This window comes from Agelaius tricolor, unplaced genomic scaffold (genome assembly GCF_023055355.1).
Source record: "Agelaius tricolor isolate 1412-34295 unplaced genomic scaffold, bAgeTri1.0.p SCAF_16, whole genome shotgun sequence".
NCBI classification, from domain to species: Eukaryota; Metazoa; Chordata; class Aves; order Passeriformes; family Icteridae; genus Agelaius; species Agelaius tricolor.
The window spans coordinates 6785319-6793270 of NW_027269276.1; positions in this window are offsets into that span (position 1 = coordinate 6785319).

The window sequence follows — 7952 nt, forward strand, 5'->3', positions numbered from 1 at the left end:
TGCTTCCTACAGGAGATATTTAAAGAGTCAGAGAACTTTTCTCATTGTACTTCTCTGCTTCCTTAATCGAACATCAACATCCTAGTTAATGTGCAGTTTCCAAGGCAAACTCAGTTTTGATCAAGTTGTGCTAACTTTGAAAAGCTGACTGACTCCAGCTTAAAATGGATGCACTGAAAGGAGCATGAAAGGCCTTTTTTATCAGTGTTGAAGGAAGTAGTTCAAAAGCAGAGATGGTTTCTTTCTGAAGACAAAGAAGCTCTTTCTCACCCACCTCGTGCCATGAAAGAGATGCTTTGCAACTAACTGCCCATCAGAGAAGAATTTGATGAACTGGAGATGAAGTGATAGTGCATTGGGAATTTTATTACTATAGCTGGAGTAAAGAAAATTCATTGTAAGAAAATGTCCCTTCTTGCCCCCCAGTGTCCTCTTGCTTCAGTCCTTTTTTGATTTGTATTTTTCTTCCCCTCTTTGGCTGTCAATCAGTGTTTTCCTTTATGGCTGAACAGAGTGAACTTCTGGTGTTCTCCTTTCCATTTCCTACTGTGAATAACCCTGGACAGGGACAGGGGAGGGAGGGAGAAATATAGAGGCAGAAATTCTGCCAGCTGTTGAGGCAACCAGGATTAGAGCCTTAATTTGGAGACACAAACTTTTTACATGGGTGAGGCAATTATTGGTGGAATAGAGCTTTTTAGAAGGCAGAATCCCCAGTGACTTGATTTCCATCAGTTCCTAAATGAATATTTAATTGTTGCCTATTAAGATGCTCGTTATCTATAAAGCAGACAAAACCACTGTTGCTGGGTTTGCCAGCTGGTGAAATTGGTGACATGTTAGATTAGAGCAATGGACCATGACTATGCTGGAGTGGCCTGGTAGATTATAAACATTCAGCAGAACAGTTTGCCTTTCCTAACATCCACAAGATTCAGATCTTTAAACCAATGGGACCGTAAGAGACTGATTTAAATTGCTGCTCTTCCTGCCAGGGAAAAGATACCCTTAAAATTTACTGGCTTTTTCAGAATGGGCATTTAAGACAATTGAAGTTCTGAGGTCCCTCTCTGGGTTAGATTTCCCTTTCTACATTAAACTTAGGGAGATAACTTCATCTCTCTACCAGTGTCCTACCTCAGATTTTTTTTGCTTAAATAGCTTTAAAAATGGGAAGAGATAGCACAGACACACAAATACACACAGAGCAGCACAAGAGCATATGAAGTGTTCTCATACAAATTGTTAAAGGCAACATCACACTGAAGTTTGCAGAAATGTTACCTACATATGATTTGGTAATGAGGAAAATTAGCCACTGGAATGAACTAACAAGGGAATGTGTAGTTTCTTCACCTGAAAATCTCTTCAGTTCCCAGACCAGATGCTTGGACAGCTTTGACAGGCAAAAATTCTTATACTCAACAGAAATACCAGGGTTGAATTCAATGGTTGGAATCTATGGGACTTTAGACAGCGATACTTTGTGTTTTCAGTTAAGGTTCTTGGGATCTTCCTCTTCCCTGGTTTTATATCTGACATAGATCAAATGGCACCCAGGAACCCATTTGAAAGGAGCACACATGACCCTGAACAACCAGGTGCAAGGGTTACTGGGATCAGAGCAAAGAGCAAATTCCCCCTTCATTTTGGGTGCTGGTCTAGGTCTGAAGGGCAGCAGGCTCTGAAATAAAGATAACAAAGCCCAATAGCAAAGACAGGAAGGAGTAGGTGCAATGTCCTTCTACTGTTCTTTCTAGCTAGAGGCAATGCAAGCAAAATCATCTCCTGCTACTTGATCTGAATTTGCATAATATCAGATTGTATCCATTAACCAGCTTGATATACTTCACCTCTCCAATACGTTTATTTAATGTATTTAATTCCTTTTGATGCATGAACAGTGAAAAAGCATCCTGATATGAGTTCTGAGTGCCATGTCAATTATTTAAAATTACACCCAGGCTGCACTGTAATCAGCTTATCCCACCTTTCAGCAACAGCTTGTTATTAAAGATAACCATCACTTTGCTTCTCTTCAGGCCCCCTTCCTGCTCTTTAAAGAGCTCAGGAAGTCCAGGTGCTGGGTATAGTGCCTGAGGCATTTGTAGCCCTGGCAATTTTTGACCAAAGCCAGGAGGATTTTAAGGGATTTAGGACTCCCATGAAGAAGGGTCCTGAATATCCCATCCCTTTTTACAGAATTGAGGGTTGACAAGCATCTGTGCCAGAGCCAGCTCTAGCTAAAACAAATTACCATGGGAAGGAAAGTGTATTTCCAGAGGATGTGAAGGGTAGAAACTGAATCTGTGGCTCCTGTCAGTGTTCTCCTTCACCTCAGACAGGCCTGCTCCCATGTGTAGCTGGTGAAGGACTGGCTCAGAGGGTGGAAAGCAGCAACCAGTGGGAGAATGCTTCTTCCCCCAGTTCCTGTCCATGTTCTGGCCGTGCTCTGCAGGCTTTGGGAGCCTTCCAGTAGCTTATTTGTTCCCATGTATCAGCCAGCTGAAGCATCTTACCATCCCCTTGAAATCCTGCCCACACCAGCCCTCCTACACACACCCTTTGATTCCAGCTGCAGATGGGAACGAGAGAGGAAAAGGGCAAAATCGTGGTGGTGAGGAGGTGGAGATCAGAGACACAGATGAAACAAAAGCTCTAATTATGTGTGCCCTCTGCTCTGGAGCTGCAGCCCGGGCTTTGTGATGCACATGGTTGTACAATGGCCTCCAAGTTTATAAAAGGAGCATATGCTCTCCCAGCCAGTGCTGGGGAAGAGCTCTTGCCATCCCCTAACCCCATAAGATGGTTAATGGCAGCATCTGCTACACTCACACACTTCTACTTATTAACTAAAAATACATAGGCTTCCATTTGAAGTTAAAGTGACACATTTAATAGTATCTTTCAGAGCTTGTTAAGGCTCAATGAGGACTTGATAGTCACAATAAGTTTGCATAATAAAAATTTTGGTCCTGATGTTAAAGTACTACACACCATGCAAGATGCATACAGATGAGGGAAAGAGGAAACCTCTGAATAATCCCTTCCTCTGCCTTCCTGGAGCAGCAGCAGAGGCATCAGTCAGGGGCACAGATCTCCAATCTGTGTAAAGGCAGGAGCAGCATTTATTTCTGCCACAGGGTTATATGTGCACCCAAGTACCTGCATTACTTGATAGGGAGGGCAAAAGTGTAGGGAAGATGAGAGTCTGAGTGTTCAGCTGTTTCTCTGGATGTGCTTTCATTACAGCTCTGAAAAAATCTTAATATTAACAGCAAAAGCAAAAGGGGGCTTCTGAGGATTGGATTGTGAAAGAGGGTTCCAGGGTTTGTGTGAATTTGGAAAGTTAGTTCTGATTTATGCAGGTTAGGAATTGCAATAATTTTTCAGTGGGATAAACTTAAAGTTAGTAAGGTCCCCTCTAACCCCAAAATGACAATGTTTCCACACATTTACTATTCATTGCCAATGCACCATGTGATGGGTAGACAAAAATATGTAGCTTAAATTAATGATAATTTTCAATGTTAAGAGAACCAAAATAATTTTAAACCACTTTTTTTTTTTCTTTTTTTTTCACCATATTTCTATACTTATGCACTTGTGTCAGCTCAGGCACTGGAGAAACCTGTTTCAGTTTCTGTTTCATGTCAGTTTTGGTATCTGCTCCTCCTTGCTTTTGGCAATTGGTTCTCCAAACTAGATCTCCATTTTCTTCTATGGGTATCATGTTTATCTGATTCCTCAAATTAAAAGTTACAGCAGAATTTGTGAAGTGGGAGGCTTGCTATTTTTAATAACATGTCACTAGCTATTAAACTTTCAGAAAATCAAGGAAGTTTTCATGCTTTTTATGGGTAATGTTGTGTTTTAAAACACTAAGTGATGGTTCTCTCTTGACAAAGAGCAAATAACATTTTGTATTAATGGAAAATCCTCCAAAGCTTTTGTCTTTCCCATATATTTAGTAAATCTTAAACAAAATATAATCCTTGTAGCGTGTTTCATGGCTTATTTTCACACTAAATACCGTTTTATTTTAACTAAATGCTTTTGTGTCATTGCATGCTACTAAAAATAAAACCATAAAAAGCAACTGTGCTACATAGTACAGGCTCCTTTGTTCTCAGTGCTGCAAGGTTTGATGTCTGCACTAAAGATAAATTTACCATGCTTAGAAAAGAAAAAAAAGTTCTCACTTTAGGAGGAAAGATGCATTTCGAAAAGTCTTGTGTTGACCTCTACTTTGAAGAGCAGGGCAGCTTTTCATCTATTCTCCCGTCCAAGGCCAAATTTCTCCTCTCTGAGCTGTAGATTTCACCTGGAAGGGTTTTTTCCCCATGTGTGGCTCCCTGAGGGATATCTGCTGACACACAGCAAAGCCACCAAAGGGCTGTGGTTTTCCTGCTGGTGTTGGAGGGCATCAGCTGTGGGAGCATCCTTGTGCTGAGGGAGCTGCTGCCCAACAGAACATGGCTGGAGCCTTTTGTGGCTGTGATCCCCCATTCCAGCCCAGCTCTAGGAAGGAAGGGAGATCCAACACTAAGGAATCTTCAAGGAAGATCCAACACTAAGCAGTAATTTTCTCTGTCGTGTCTGAGCTGCACCATTTCCCCTGGGGAAGGCTGAGGAATGCATTGATCAGCAGCTTGATTTTTCATTGTGTAAAACAGAGCCAAACCCTACCTGGGACCTATTGAAGCAGGTATTTTTATAGTACCCATGTGCTTGCACACACACTCATGTTGAGGCAGCCTCAACTAACTCTAAAAATGGCCTTTAAGCAGTGAACAGAGCTCTGCTCCACCCTCAGCAAGGTGATGCCTTGGAGGAGTCATAGTATGGACATGGGGGAGCTGGCAAACTTCACTGCCATCCAGATTGCTGCCTCAAATTTATGCTCTTGTGTTTGCTGGATGGAAAAAAAACTATGTCAGAGTTCCCCCAGCAGTGGCTGGCCAGCAGTGCAGGGCAGGCTCAGACACACCTGCCCTGCTGAGCTTAACAAGATGCTGACTTGCACTGAGGTGGTGGGGCTGAATCAGTTCCCTGACTTACCAGCAACCCTGGACTTTTTACCCTCTCATACATTAAGATTTTATCTCAGGGTACTCCAGGGTGGGGTGTTTTTTGTGTTGTTGAAGGTTTTGAATTTCTGAGTGAATGTGTAGGGATGGCAGGATAAAACTGAGATCAGAACACCTGATCCTAAGGTATCAGGAGTTACAGAAAGGGAGGTCTGAGGGAGCTCATGGGGACAGAGGTGTGCCTGAGGGGCTGTGTGGGCACTGGTAGGGTCTTTTAGGAGTGCAAAGTCAAAGTGATGAGTTTTACATTCAGTCCTAAGTGACATGAGGCTAGATAGCACAATTTTTAATAGACAGCTCACAGGAGTGAATGAACAAGGTCTTCACCAGTCCGTGATCTACAGCAGGGCCTGCCCACCTCTGATTTCACAGCCTCCAAGAGTGCTTTCTTTGGGTGGAAGCAGAAGGAGGGTTGCTCTGGGAAAACAGCCTACTTTTTAAGTACAGATAGAATAGGTTTGAGGCTGCAAAAATTGCAGCTTCATTCAGACTGCTGGGGGCATAGCCAGACTGATGCCTGGGGATCCTTTGAGGCAGCTGAGGAGTTCATCTCACAGAGCAGCTGCTCCCTGGTAGCTTGGCATGGGGGATCACAGAGATCCTGCCCAAAACCACAGGAATATGTCAGATAAACACAGTTTGAGGCAAAGTGAAGGAAAAGGGAAAACAATCACACAGATCATCATGCAACAAACTCAGTAGGATACAGCTGGAAGGAGACACTCTAAGCAAATAAGAATAGGATGATAGGAGAGCTGTCTCTGCTGAAGAGATAGGGAACATTTAATTGATGAAGCCACTGAGGTGAGGGAAGAATGAGAGGAAAGCTGGTACTTGGATTTCTTCATTCCAGGTCAATAATCTGAGACTAAATATCCCCTTGCACCTTGTGCACCAGGAGCTCTCCAGCATGTCAAAATGGAAATTTAAGGATATTAAACTCAGCTCCTAGTGCAATTACTATGCAGATGGTGGAAAATAAGTGTTGGCAGATTTAGTGTGGGTGCTTGGTGAAGCTTGTGTCTATTGAAGAGGCAATGGGCAAACACTAAAGGGGAAATTTCAATTTCTTCACAGCTCTGGAAGACCTGAGATTATCAAAATATCCATAGGGACTGTTTAGATTCTTTTTTTAGGGGAAAAAGCCTGTAAGCTTCTAGTTCCTGTGTGTTTTGCTGTCATGTACAGGTTATGTGCAAAGGGCAGGTTGTGGACTGGGGAGCTGCTTGTTGATTCAGGGTGTGATGTGGAAAGCAGAGGCTGTGCCAGCCCTGTGCCAGCCCAGCACACAGCTCTGACCCAGAACTAATGCCCCAGGGCTCTGAAGCCCCATCACAGCTGATGCCACCTCAGTCCCCTCATCTGGTGGGTGTCTGGTGTCGTGTGGTGACACTCCTGAGTCCCAGACTCCTCCTGACCAGCCCTGTTGTTCTGCCCTGCCAGAATTGTTGCTGGCAGTCAGACTAAACTGATCCTCTTGTGGATCTCTCATCAGGCAAAATCAGCTTTTAGAACCCAGGTTTGAGTCTGGATATCCAGGATATTATGCAAACTCCTGCCTTTCTCCCACTGCAGGCAGCATTGTCTCAGAGTTTTCCTGTGGGTTCTCTTTTCCACTTCTCATTTCTCTGGAGAAAAGGTTGCAAAGCTCCTCCTTGGGTGGAGATTCACCAAGGGCTGATTTTCTATGTGTTTCTCTTATTTCCAGTCCAAAGCAGGCACTCTTTGTAGGCAGCCTGACAGCCTGAGCTGCTCCCTGCTTGAGCCCTGTAACAAATGAATAAATACTGTCTAAGGTACAACATTTTCTGGTGCTGATTAACCTGAGCTGAAAAGATGGATGCTGGCTCCTGCAAGCTGTGCTATCAGGGAGAGCAGTGCTGGATGAATTTTGTGACGTGGTTTAGGAGCAGACCTTGGTAGCTAAGTGAGTAACAGCACCATGTACCATTTAAGCACTTTATATCCCTGTGCAGCCAAGTCACTCCAGAGGTACACGGGAGGTGCTCAATGGCCATGCTGTGTAGAAAATCCATTAAGGCCCAATCAAGCTCAAGTTTGAAATCCAAGCTTGGTGGCAGCATTAAAAAAAAAAAAACAACAACACTTGAAGTGGAGAAATAAATCTCTGCTTAATCTCTCAGAGAAAAGCACAGTGGCAACTCAATGCAGGCACGATACAGTGCAGCAGGCTTCCTCTGAAGCAGAGAGGGGCTCAGAGCTCTGCAGGAGGGACCTACACCCAGGCAGTTTAAAATGCTCTTGGGTGCTGTATACAATATGCCCAGGCATTTTGCAGTCCTGAGGTAGACAAGTGCTGAGAAAAGGACTCTGCTTTCACTGATCAGGGGTGGAACTGCCTAAAGGACCCCAGTTAGGAGGGATTCAAGCATCCCAAAAGGAAAGAGAAACTGGTGCCTGCCCAGAGTGGAAAAGAAGGCATGAGTGACAGCATGGGAAAGCCATGGCCAGCAGCTGCACTGCCCCCAGGATGGGCAGGGGTGGGTCACTCTCACCCCACACATGCATTGTTATATCCCTGCTGTCTCAAGAAAGGTCACCTCAGGAGTAAGAAAGGCTTGTGGCACCCATTTATCACTCAGTGATGACTTTGTAGACCGGTCAGTATCTCTTGGAAACACAGTTTCTCCCCTCCATTGATTTCATTTTTTGCCTTGGAGACAATATTCAGATTTTTCTATGGTTGTGCTGGAGCTAATGAGAGCAGCCTGGTCAAGCTGCTAGAGTGAATCAGTGGGATAATGTTGCACTGATATGCTAGGCCACAGTCTGCTCTTTTCCTGAAACTTTAAATTGATTGAGATCCAATTTTGTCTCTCATTTTTACACTCAGTGGGGGAA